A 12,558-nucleotide genomic window follows, 5' to 3' on the forward strand; every position below is an offset into this window, starting at 1 on the left:
TAGACTGTAGACCGTAGACTGTAAACCGTAGACTGTAGGCCGTAGATTGTAGAGCCTAGACTGTGGACCATATACCTGTAGACCGTAGACTGTAAACCACGGAGATGCTCAAGACTTATAGACCATAGACTGTAAACCCTAGACCGTAGACCATAGACTGTAGACCATAGACCGTAGACTGTGACCGTATACCTATAGAACACAGACTGTAAACCCTAGACCGTAGACCATAGACTGTAGACCATAGACCGTAGACCATAGACCGTAGACCATAGACTGTAGACCATAGACGGTATACCTGTAGACCAGAGAGTGTTTTTTAAATGGTTGTAGTTGCTTTTGTAAACCGCATCCAGCAGCACATGAACGAGTCAGTTCCAGCTCGCCACGTCCAGTATGGCGACCACATCGACGTACGGCTCAGTGAGCAACACGTTCTCTTTCAGACGAGTGGAAAGAAAACATCGAACACACATTTAGGTGGTTATTTGACTTCACTTTGTCCGTTTGTGTCTGTAGATTTCTCCTAAAGTCAACATTAGATAAAGCCTCATTTGCATATTTTAACATTTAATAAAACTTTAGTCTCAAAATCTATGAATGGTACAAAATGTATCTTTAAAGGCCGTTTTTTCGATAAAACAGATTGTTTTCTAATTGATGGAGGGATAAAAAGAGATATATGTAAACTTTTACTCAAATATGACAACATTATGAAACCTGGCTTTATCCAAAAGTATGCAAATTAGCTCATATTTCATAAGATACAGCCTCATTTGCATATTTAAACATAACATATCATAGAACCTGTAATACAAAAAACATTCCTCTTAAATTTCTGCATCACTTTTTAGTCATTTTGCATCTTTTTGTGGTGGTTTTGCATCTATTTTGAGTCATTTTGCATCTTTTTGTGGTGGTTTTGTATCAATTTCTAGTCATTTTGCATCTTTTTGTGGTGGTTTTGCATCTATTTTTAGTCATTTTGCATCTTTTTGTGGTGGTTTTGCATCTATTTTTAGTCATTTTGCATCTTTTTGTGGTGGTTTTGAGTCAATTTGTATCTTTTTGTGGTGGTTTTGCATCTATTTTTAGTCATTTTGCATCTTTTTGTGGTGATTTTGCATCTATTTTTAGTCATTTAGCATCATTTTGTGGCAGTTTTGCATCAATCCTTAGACATTTTGCATCTTTTTCTGGTGGTTTTGCATCTATTTTTAGTCATTTTGCATCTTTTTCTGGTGGTTTTGCATCAATCTTTAGACATTTTGCATCTTTTTCTGGTGGTTTTGCATCTTTTTGTGATGATTTGAATCCATTTTTAATTATTTTGCATCTATTTGTGGTGGTTTTGCATCAATGTTTAGTCATTTTGCATCTTTTTGTGGTGGTTTTGCATCTTGCCTCACAAGTTCACATTTCCAGAATAAGAGCACGTCACCACTGATTGGCTGTCTTTCTTGTGTGTGAGCACGTCGAAGCTGAAACAGAAGCCAGGCACAGACTGACCGACTGTTGACGCACCTGTAGACTAAAGTGATTCAGCGATTGGCTGCGTACATTAACCGCCCGTATGACTGAACACGAGCTCTGGCTCTGCTGCTGCACCGCTACAGTGTGGAGGTACGATTTACAGCCTCTTTGTCTGCTGCTGCTGCTGCTGCTGCTGCTGCAGAGGGAAGGAAACACAAAGGAGAAGCAGGAAGGATGAACATGCCACCAGTTGATTAGGAGGATGTTCTTTATAAAAGGAAAGGAGCGTGTGAGCGTGACAGGAGAGCTGATCTAATACCTGTTTATCATCGCAAACGGAGAGAGGAGACAGTGTGGAGGGAGACGTGTGAGCTCTCGTCCCTGTAGACAACGCTGCACACCATCCATATGCTGCCAGTGTTGGCTGTTGATCCCTGCGATGACTCAGAGTTCACACACACACACACACACACACACACACACACACACACACACAGCTCTCACAGTGTATTGCTTGGCCTCCTTTTCTGTCTACAGTTCTCTGATCGAACCCGTTTAGATCGTTAATCCTTGAGTCGATGGTCTTGAAACATCAGAGCGAAGCAAACAAGGCAGCGTATTCTCATCGACAGGTCCGCAGGATGTCGTACGAAAAGTTCCGCACACTGACGCCGTACGAAACCGTGAACGGAAGACGGTGACGGACCGGAAGTGGTCCAACGAGGCACCAAACACTGGGTGAAAGGTCTGTGTTTTGGGACCCAATCAGCCTCCCCGACCTACCTCCTTGCTAGGGATCCACCGGTTTGGATTTTTTAGGGACGATACCAGTCGAGCCGATATTTGGAGGCGATTCTACTTTTAATCCCTCAACTTAGGGCGCACTGTCCTCCCACTGTGCGTCCGTCCCGTGCCCCGTGCTTTAGGGTCCTTGTCCCCCCCTCCAGGCCCGTTTGTACTCACACTACCTGGGCCTCGGAGAATGCTTCTTGCTGCCTATACGTCATCACGCCGTAACACGTCACACGCATTGATGACGTCATGGCGATGCGTGGCTTTGTTTCCAGATCTTTCCGTAGACCTCGGAGTTTTTGTGCGTCTTGTCGACTGTTTTTGAATCTTTTCATCGACCAAATCTGCAGTAAACACTCCACCTCCGCATCACACCAACGTGAACCTTTCACCGCCATTGTTTGAAATGTCCGCGCATGGTCCCTCCTTCTTTTTTCTATGTCCCAACAGGCGCACAGGAAATGACCTCAGAACCGCCGTAGGCCTCGTGCTCGTACACGTCCGCACGCTCGTGCTCGTACACGTTCAAACGTGCTTTACAAAAGCCCACCTCTCTCAGACGGGCCGTGGACGGCACTCACACTGGTCAAACGAACTAGACTTTAGCCGTGAAACGTCCTGGGATACGGTACGGAGGCACAGTGTGAGTGCGCCCTTATTGAACTTAAAAAAGGCGTCTCCAGCAACATGGAGCTGCCTGTGGACACCAGTCTGTAAATAATCGACGATAATATTCTCTGTCTTATACCACGTCTCCTGCTTCCAATAGGTGGAATAAGCACGCTTTACTTTTAGTTGTCATTTGTACAAAAACTGCACGAGAACAGCCTGAACAGGCCTAAAAGACGGAAGACGCCTCCTCCATCCGTCATCGTTAGGAACCGGCGATTACCGCCTCTGACGCTGCTCAATTAAGCCATGATTTCCCAGAGGAGGAGGAGAAGGAGCCACGCTGTCCCGACTGACAGTGAAGGCACCACTGTGACGTTCAGGGTAAAAGCTTCCTGCCCAGTGACGAGGATGAGAGTGGTTTCAATCTCCTCGATTCAATTTATTGGAACAAGACACCCACATTCAAAAAGTCTACTTTAGTGGTTTCTGGTCGCTTTACAGTGGTGTTTTGGTGGTTTTGCATCTATGATTAGTTATTTTGCATCCTTTTGTGGTGGTTTTGCATCTATTTTTAGTCATTTTGCATCTTTTTGTGGTGGTTTTGTATTTATTTTTAGTCATGTTGCATCTTTTTGTGCCGGTTTTGCATCTATTTTTAGTCATTTTGCATCTTTTTGTGGTTGTTTTTCATGTATTTTTAAACATTTTGCATCTTTTTGTGGTTGTTTTTCATCATTTTTTAGTCATTTTGCATCTTTTTGTGGTGGTTTTGCATCAATTTTTAGTCATTCAGCATCTCTCTGTGGTCATTGTGCATCCCTATAATCATCTTTTGTCTCTTTGTAGTCATTTTTGTTTATACGAGCGGTCATCTAGCGTCTCTTTATGATCATTATGCGTTTTTCCAGCTAGTGCCTTTGCCCCAGTAATCCATCCATGATTGTAACATATTTAGGCATTATTTGCAAACAGCCACTCTCCATTGAACCGGCATTACAGCGTCAGATGCAGCTGCTGGGAGATTTGTGGAGAGCTATAAAGCCTCCACCAGCACTTAGCGGACTCGGAGGTTGATGTTATTGTGTCCGGGGGGATTTTAACAACGTCAACCATAGCGAGATATCATCAACACGTCAGCGGCGCACCACGTGGTGGAAAAGCACCCGACCATGGACTGTTCGCTGTCTCCTATCGAAGCGATACGCCAACGGGGTCGCCATCTTGGAACAGTGGATCCACTTCCCTTAAAGGAGGTCCATCCACCATTTAAATCATCATGTCTCGCTAACATTTTATCCGACTTTCAAACTGTTACAAGCGTCGAGACGTGTTTTTATGAGACAGGATACTTGGTTTCATAGAAAAGTACTTGTGCAGATAGTAACTTTAGCATCATTTAAACATGTTTGAGCTTTGATCCGGTGGGTGACGAGGTCGAGGTCGAGCTCGTCTGACCTCTGAAGGATTTTTCCTTGCTGCTGTTTGTGGAGCTGAGGGGATTAGGGGGGGGGGGGAGCAAACAACAAGGATGATGCAGTTCAACTGGGTCAAAGTTAACGATACGGAGAGACGCGTGAAGGATGAATGTGTGTCATTCATTTCTCATCAGCATAGAAAAGACCTGGTTGACTTATATTTCCAAATTATATAAAAAAAGGTCTAGTTAACACATTTTTCTGCACCGTTTCTATAGCGATGCTGAAAAACCAGCAGCTAAACGACAATATTTACATCATCTGGGAGACATTTTGCGTTCCGATCCTTGCATTTTGCATTAAAGTTCTTAATAAAATGAGAAAATACTCAGAAAGTATTTAGTTCAAACAGGAGTATAGAGAAATAGGCCTCATCATGTGAATTTTGAGGCTGTTCTTATGCATTTTTCATACATATGATAACGAGTGTTAGTGTTGTGTAGTAATTTGTGCGTTTCCAACATATTTATTTTGTGTGTTCCACGTGTTAAAAGCAGGAGAAGTATAAAACAGTGTTCACAACAGTTTAATGACTAAAACACAATAAATTACAGGAAAAACAAAACAAAAACACCATAAATTTCTATATTCTTTATTTTTCTTTATTTGGATCAATATTAGCTCCCACAAGGTGGTCGCTAGCCACTATAACTCAATAAATTACATACAAAACAGACAAAAATATAATAAGTTGAAGACAAAAACACAATAAATTACATAAAAAACAGACAAAAACACAAACAATCAGACAAAAACACAATAAATTACATTCAAAACAGACAAAAACACAATAAATTACATACAAAACAGACAAAAACAGAGCAGATAACATACCAAACAGACATAAACACAAAAAATCACACACAAAACTTAAAAAAACATAATAACCGACACAAAATGGTAAAAAACACAATAAATTGCGTACGAAACGGACAAAAACCCAGTAAATTACATGCAAATCAGACAAAAACACAAACAAAACAGCCCAAAACACAAAAAATTACATACAAAACAGCCCAAAACACAAAAAATTACATACAAAACAGCCAAAAACAGAGTAAATTACATTCAAAACAGACAAAAACACAAACAAAACAGCAAAAAACACAATAAATGAGTAGATAACATACCAAACAGACATAAACACAAAAAATCCCACACAAAACGGGTACGAAATGGACAAAAATACAATAAATTATGTACAAAAATACACTAAATTATATACAAAACAGACAAAAATACAATAAATAACATACAAAACAGACAAAACCACAATAAATTACATACAAAACAGACAAAAACACAATAAATTACATTCAAAACAGACAAAACCACAATAAATTACATGCAAAACACACAAAAATACAATAAATAACATACAAAACAGACAAAAACACAATAAATAACATACAAAACACACAAAAATACAATAAATAACATACAAAACAGACAAAAACACAATAAATAACATACAAAACAGACAAAAATACAATAAATAACATACAAAATAGACAAAAACACAATAAATTACATGCAAAACGGACAAAAACACACTAAATTACATGCAAAACAGACAAAAACACAATAAATGTCATGACTTAAATCACAGGGAACAGCATTAATTAAGCTGCACCAGTTCCGGTCTGTTGCCTGGATGCGGTCGACGTCCTTCACCGTCCCGTAAACGATCCTACGAACATGTTACGCTGTAGAGTTGAGAGGATGAAAACAGCATATTTTAGGTTCAGGGTCGTGAACAGAAGAGTGTTAAGAGCTGCAGTGACAGCAGCAGCTTCATATCGTGGAGGGTTTGTGCTCCGGTTAGAAAAAGAACATGTGATGAATTGGATGAAGACAATTACTGAAGATAAAGAGGCTTAACCTGACACTGATGAAGAGCGAGCGCGGAGCAGTGCTGAGCGCTCACAGAGACGTCCGAAGATGCTCACATACAGAAAGAGTCAGGTCGTTTGTGAGAGTCTGCTCCACGTTGCCCGGAAACCGCGGCGATTACTATGCAGACCCTGACTAATCAGACAGGAGGTCTGTTTAGAGCTAACGAGGACGCCACCTTCTTAATCACCGCCCTTCAATTAACTTACAGCAAAAGCACGAGCGGCCTCGTCTCTGAGCCTCCAGGCTGCCGTGAACGGTCACAGTGTGGGATCCTTCACTGGCTCATGGTACGTGACCGCTGTTGGGTCAATAACAAGTAACGAGAGGCCGTTACGTTTGTGGTCGCCATTAATGTTTAAGGCTGAAAACATTACACATTACATACTAATACACAGACAAAAACACAATAAATAACATGTAAAACAGACAAAAATACAATAAATAAAAGACAAAAATACAATAAATTACATACAAAACAGACAAAAATACAATAAATTATATATAAAGCAGACAAAAACTCAATAAATAGCATATAAAACAGACAAAAACACAATAAATTACATACAAAACAGACAAAAACACAATAAATAACATATAAAACAGACAAAAATACAATAAATAAAAGACAAAAATACAATAAATGACATACAAAACAGACAAAAATACAATAAATGACATACAAAACAGACAAAAACACAATAAATCACATATAAAACAGACAAAAACACAACAAATTACATACAAAACAGACAAAAACACAATAAATTACATACAAAACAGACAAAAACACAATAAATTACATACAAAACAGACAAAAACACAATAAATCACATACAAAACAGACAAAAACACAATAAATCACATATAAAACAGACAAAAACACAACAAATTACATACAAAACAGACAAAAATACAATAAATTACATGTAAAACAGACAAAAACTCAATAAATTACATACAAAACAGACAAAAACTCAATAAATCAAAGACAAAAACACAATAAATTACAGAAAACCCCATGTTGTTTTTTCGGTCCGTTGTGGTCCCAAACCATTTCCGAGCAGTTAGCGTCTTTTTTCGTGCAGCGTGTACGAAATTCTGTGCATAACTTTTCGTAAGATTTCCGTATTTCCTGACAATGCGTGCTATCTTGACTTAACTTAGCCTGTTGCTGTTGCTAAACCCTGAGCTGCGTGGCTAATTTGATCGTTTTGTAACAAAGATATTTACAGATATTTACAGATTTAGCTGCTACGTCCTTGGACATGTAGGGTTAGCTTAAGCTAATGATAGCACTTAATCTAAGTCATATCTCCTCAACGCTTTGTGCTGTCGCAACTAAATTTGGTGGACGCCTGTAGATACAACGTTTGAGTGGACATGACCAATTCGGTGCCATTTGACCATTAGGTGGCGCTGTAGCAGCATCATCTAACTTTAAAGGTTCCTGTTGCTATTGCTAAACACTGAGCTGCGTTGCTACTTTAATCGTTTTGTAACAAAGATATTTACTGATATTTACAGATTTAGCTGCTACGTCCGTGGACATGTAGGGTTAGCTTAAGCTAAAGATAGCAATCTTTGGAAACCACGTGTAGATACAACGTTTGAGTGGACATGACCAATTCGGTGCCATTTGACCAATAGGTGGCGCTGTAGCAGCATCATCTAACTTTAAAGGTTCCCGTTGCTATTGCTAAACACTGAGCTGCGTTGCTACTTTAATCGTTTTGTCACAAAGATATTTACTGATATTTACAGATTTAGCTGCTACGTCCGTGGACATGTAGGGTTAGCTTAAGCTAAAGATAGCAACCTTTGAAACCGCCGTGTCATCGACGAGGATCCAAACAAACTTAACCTATAACAATGTAAGTTTTATACTTTGTTGAAAGAATTTTTTAGTAATAAACCAGATCTGCAGCTGACCACACAGTTTTCCTACAGCTGGCCCTCAAAGTTTGCTCAAATGCCGTCATATCTCCTCAACGCTTCGTGCTATCGCAACTAAATTTGGTGGACGCGTGTAGATACAACGTTTGAGTGGACATCACCAATTCGGTGCCATTTGACCAATAGGTGGCGCTGTAGCAGCAGCATCTAACTTTAAAGGTTCCTATTGCTAAACACTGAGCTGCGTTGCTACTTGTAACAAAGATATTTACAGATTTAGCTACTACGTCCGTGGACATGTAGGGTTAGCTTAAGCTAAAGATAGCACTTTGTAACCACCCTGTCAACGCTTTGTGCTATCTCAACTAAATTTGGTGGACGCGTGTAGATACAACGTTTGAGTGGACATGACCAATTCGGTGCCATTTGACCATTAGGTGGCGCTGTAGCAGCCTCATCTAACTTTAAAGGTTCCCGTTGCTATTGCTAAACACTGAGCTGCGTTGCTACTTTAATCGTTTTGTAACAAAGATATTTACTGATATTTACAGATTTAGCTGCTACGTCCGTGGACATGTAGGGTTAGCTTAAGCTAAAGATAGCACTTTGTAACCAGCCTGTCAACGCTTTGTGCTATCGCAACTAAATTTGGTGGACGCGTGTAGATACAACGCTTGAGTGGACATGACCAATTCGGTGCCATTTGACCATTAGGTGGCGCTGTAGCAGCATCATCTAACTTTAAAGGTTCCCGTTGCTATTGCTAAACACTGAGCTGCGTTGCTACTTTAATCGTTTTGTAACAAAGATATTTACAGATTTAGCTACAACGTCCGTGTACATGTAGGGTTAGCTTAGGCTAAAGATAGCAATCTTTGGAAACCACGTGTAGATACAACGTTTGAGTGGACATGACCAATTCGGTGCCATTTGACCAATAGGTGGCGCTGTAGCAGCATCATCTAACTTTAAAGGAAGAACTACCCGTATGAGTGACTGTCCTTCATTTATCACAAGAACCGTTCATCCGATCGGCTTCAGACTTGGCAGGTGCACACACGAGGACCAGAAGCGGTGCGGTGCTGAGTGCGGTGTCGATCGGAGAAGCGGTTCTTGAGGAACTCTTTGAATAATGGTCAACATCAGGTTCCTACACAGGTCCTCTTGCCCCTGTGTCCACTTCCTTTTATGTACCCAGCAGCTCGCACTTGAGCCCTCATGTTCTTCCCCGTCTTTGTTCAGGATCGACCCACCGCTTTGATTATAACCTGCACTAATTACCGTGTTTTCCTGTGAAAGTAAAGCCCACGTTGTTTAAACCCGTACGCACTCAACACATCCTCTTAGAGCTCGAGGAAGTAGCATTTTATTTGGTCCTCGTCATGTTTATTTCATGAGGGGGCCGCTGTTAATAATGGATGACAGTGAACATACTGTATGTGCACCTTGCAAACACATTCTTCTTTGCTATGACTTCAATTTGTACCAACTTTTACTGCAAAAGGTATTAATTAGTTGTTTTGTTTTAGTTTCCAGAGTGTTTGTTTTAGTTCAGTTGCGGTTTTTGTCATTATAGCCAGGTAGAAATTCTCAGACGTGTGCAGCTACATATTAATACAACGTACATGTTTGGAGAACTGTGTAGGAGTTGTCTTAATGTCTAATGTTTGTGCTTCTTATCGTCCATTTCTTTTCTGTGGTTCAATGCCTCAGTACTGAAATATTATAGCTAACAAAAATAAAACATTTACGTTACGTTATTAGATTTTTACCCAGGCGATATAGTTTTAGTTTAATTCTAGTTATTCATCCCATGGTCTTTTTTTAGCACTTTCACCAATCAAATAAGCCATCGAGACAGTTTTTTACGTGTAACAACGATTAACGGAGAAATCCAGGAGAGTCGCTAACAGCCGGACGTGGCTAACAGTGAGGACTTCTCATGCTACTGCAGAGGTTTGCTGTTATTTTGAGCAGTATAAGAGCGCTCTCACACTGTCCATCCGTGCCGTGCCCAAGCACGCTTCACGGCTAAAGTCTAGTTTGTTTTACGAGTGTGAGTGCAACCGTGCCGCGTCTAGGAGCGGTGCGGTTGCCGTCCACGGCCCGTTTGGGAGAGGTGGGCTTTTGTAAAGCACGTTTGCACATGTACGAGCACGAGCGTGCGCACGTGTACGAGCACGAGGCCTACGGCGGTTCTGAGGTCATTTCCTGTGCGCCTGTTGGGACGTAGAAAAAAGAAGGAGGGACCATGCGCAGACATTTAAAACAATGGCGGTGAAAGGTTCACGTTGGTGTGATGCTGAGGTGGAGTGTTTACTGCAGATTTGGTCGATGAAAAGATTCAAAAACAGTCGACAAGACGCACAAAAACTCCGAGGTCTACGGAAAGATCTGGAAACAAAGCCACGCATCGCCATGACGTCATCAATGCGTGTGACGTGTTACGGCGTGATGACGTATAGGCAGCAAGAAGCATTCTCCGAGGCCCAGGTAGTGTGAGTACAAACGGGCCTGGAGGGGGGGACAAGGACCCTAAAGCCCGGGGCGCGGGACGGACGGACAGTGTGGGGGCCTAAGTGCGTGAGACCTTTGAGTGCCTTCACCGTGCTGCCCCGAGCTAATCAGTGTTAGCCACGTCCGCCTGTTAGCACCTGCCCGATTTCTCCATTAATAGTTGTTACATGAAAAAAACTGTCTCGATGGCTTATTTGATGTATTTAAGTGCCGAAAAAGACCATGGGGTGATTTTGCGCTGAAATGACACTTTAAGAAAGCAGTCTTCTGAATATCTTTAAAGCGTCTGTAGAAAATCGGTGCACGATCCACTTAGAAAACATCAAAAACATCATTAATCTCTGAGTTTTCCGCTCTAAAATTGGATCTGAGTTGATGGACTCGTCAGTCTTCATCTAAAATCCACCATCATGGAAAGACTGTGTGTGTTTCATACACACACACACACACACACACCTGTTGGCGCCCTAATCATAGCTTTCTCTCTTCTCCCGTGTTGCTGTTAATTTCGCTCTCATCTGAAAATCCAGCAGCTGATGCGCGTGTGTGTTTGTGTGTCATGCGGTCTGTCAGTATTTACCGCCCCTCTTCCGCAAAACAACAGGCAGCATGGAAACCTCGGTGAGTCATACCTTTCTGTAGGAGAGCGAGCATCTCTCTCTCTCTCTCTCTCTCTCTCTCTCTCTCTCTCTCTCTCTCTCTCTCTGTCTCTCTCTCTCTGTCTCTCTCTCTGTCTCTCTCTCTCTCTCTCTCTCTCTCTCACTGTCTCTCTCTCTCTCTCTCTCTCTCTCTCTCTCTCTCTCTCTCTCTCTCTCTCTCTCTCTCTCTCTCTCTCTCACTGAACATGGTCACCACTTAACTGGCTGTGAACCGTCTGCACAAACAAACCCAAACACACACAAATATATGTGTGCACAGAATGAGCCTGCACTTACTTACCTGCACACTAAAATGCATTCACACACACACACACACACACACACACACACACACACACAGGAAGTGAAAGTGACAAAGAGGTGTGCACAGAAAAGCCGCTGCATATCGTGCATACGGTACAAAGATGTGTACTTCTAACATTTACTCAGTGTCGACATATTAAATGTTACTTCAAGATATCTGTAAAACTATTTTGACGTGTTACAAGTATATTTGCGCATGCAGAAATAGCATTTTCAAACCTGTAACTAACTATCACAGTTCGCGAGTGAGGGGACGATGGAGCGTGAGTTTGGCCGGAGAACCGGAGCAGCGGGGGCGGAGCTGCAGTCGCTCTACAGCACCGTTGTGATGAACAGAGAGCTGAGGAAGGCAAAGCTCTGGATCTACCCTCAGTCCTGGTTCCTACCCTCACCTGTGGTCATGAAAGCTGGGTCAGGACCCAAAGAACCAGGTCGCGGGTACAAGCGGCCGAAATGTGTTTCCTCAGGAGGGGGTCTGGAGTCTCCCTTAGAGAGAGGGGGACAAGTTCAGCATCCGTGAGGAACTCGGAGTAGAGCCGCTGCTCCTTTGTGTTGAAAGGAGCCAGTTGAGGTGGTTCAGGATCATCTGGTAAGGATGAACCCTGGGCGCCTCCCTAAGGAGGTGTTCCAGGCACGTCCAGCTGGGAGGAGGCCTCGGGGAAGACCCAGGACCAGGTGGAGAGATTAGATCTCCACACTGGCCTGGGAACGCCTCAGGATCCCCCAGTTAGAGCTGGTTAATGTGGCCCGGGAAAGGGAAGTTTGGGGTCCCCTGCTAAAGCTGCTGCCCCCGAGACCCGACCCCGGATAAGAGGCTCAAGATGAGATGAGACGCTCACTGTCCTTCCTTGTCCTTCCCGTCGTCTCATCCTTCTCTGCATGTCCTCTTCTTTACGTTTAACTCCTACTTCCTGTTTCATCCCTTATGGGAGTCGGCT

At 42.2% G+C, this 12,558-nt stretch overlaps 1 protein-coding gene across 1 annotated transcript in view; it reads left to right on the plus strand.

Annotated features, from left to right (window-relative positions):
• lrrc75a (leucine rich repeat containing 75A) overlaps window positions 1-12,558 on the plus strand; it is a gene marked incomplete at its 3' end in the record, with an annotated part of 57,914 nt that overhangs the window by 921 nt on the left and 44,435 nt on the right. The window lies entirely within an intron of this gene.

The sequence above is a fragment of the Echiichthys vipera genome (assembly GCF_963691815.1).
Source record: "Echiichthys vipera genome assembly, chromosome: 5".
NCBI classification, from domain to species: Eukaryota; Metazoa; Chordata; class Actinopteri; order Perciformes; family Trachinidae; genus Echiichthys; species Echiichthys vipera.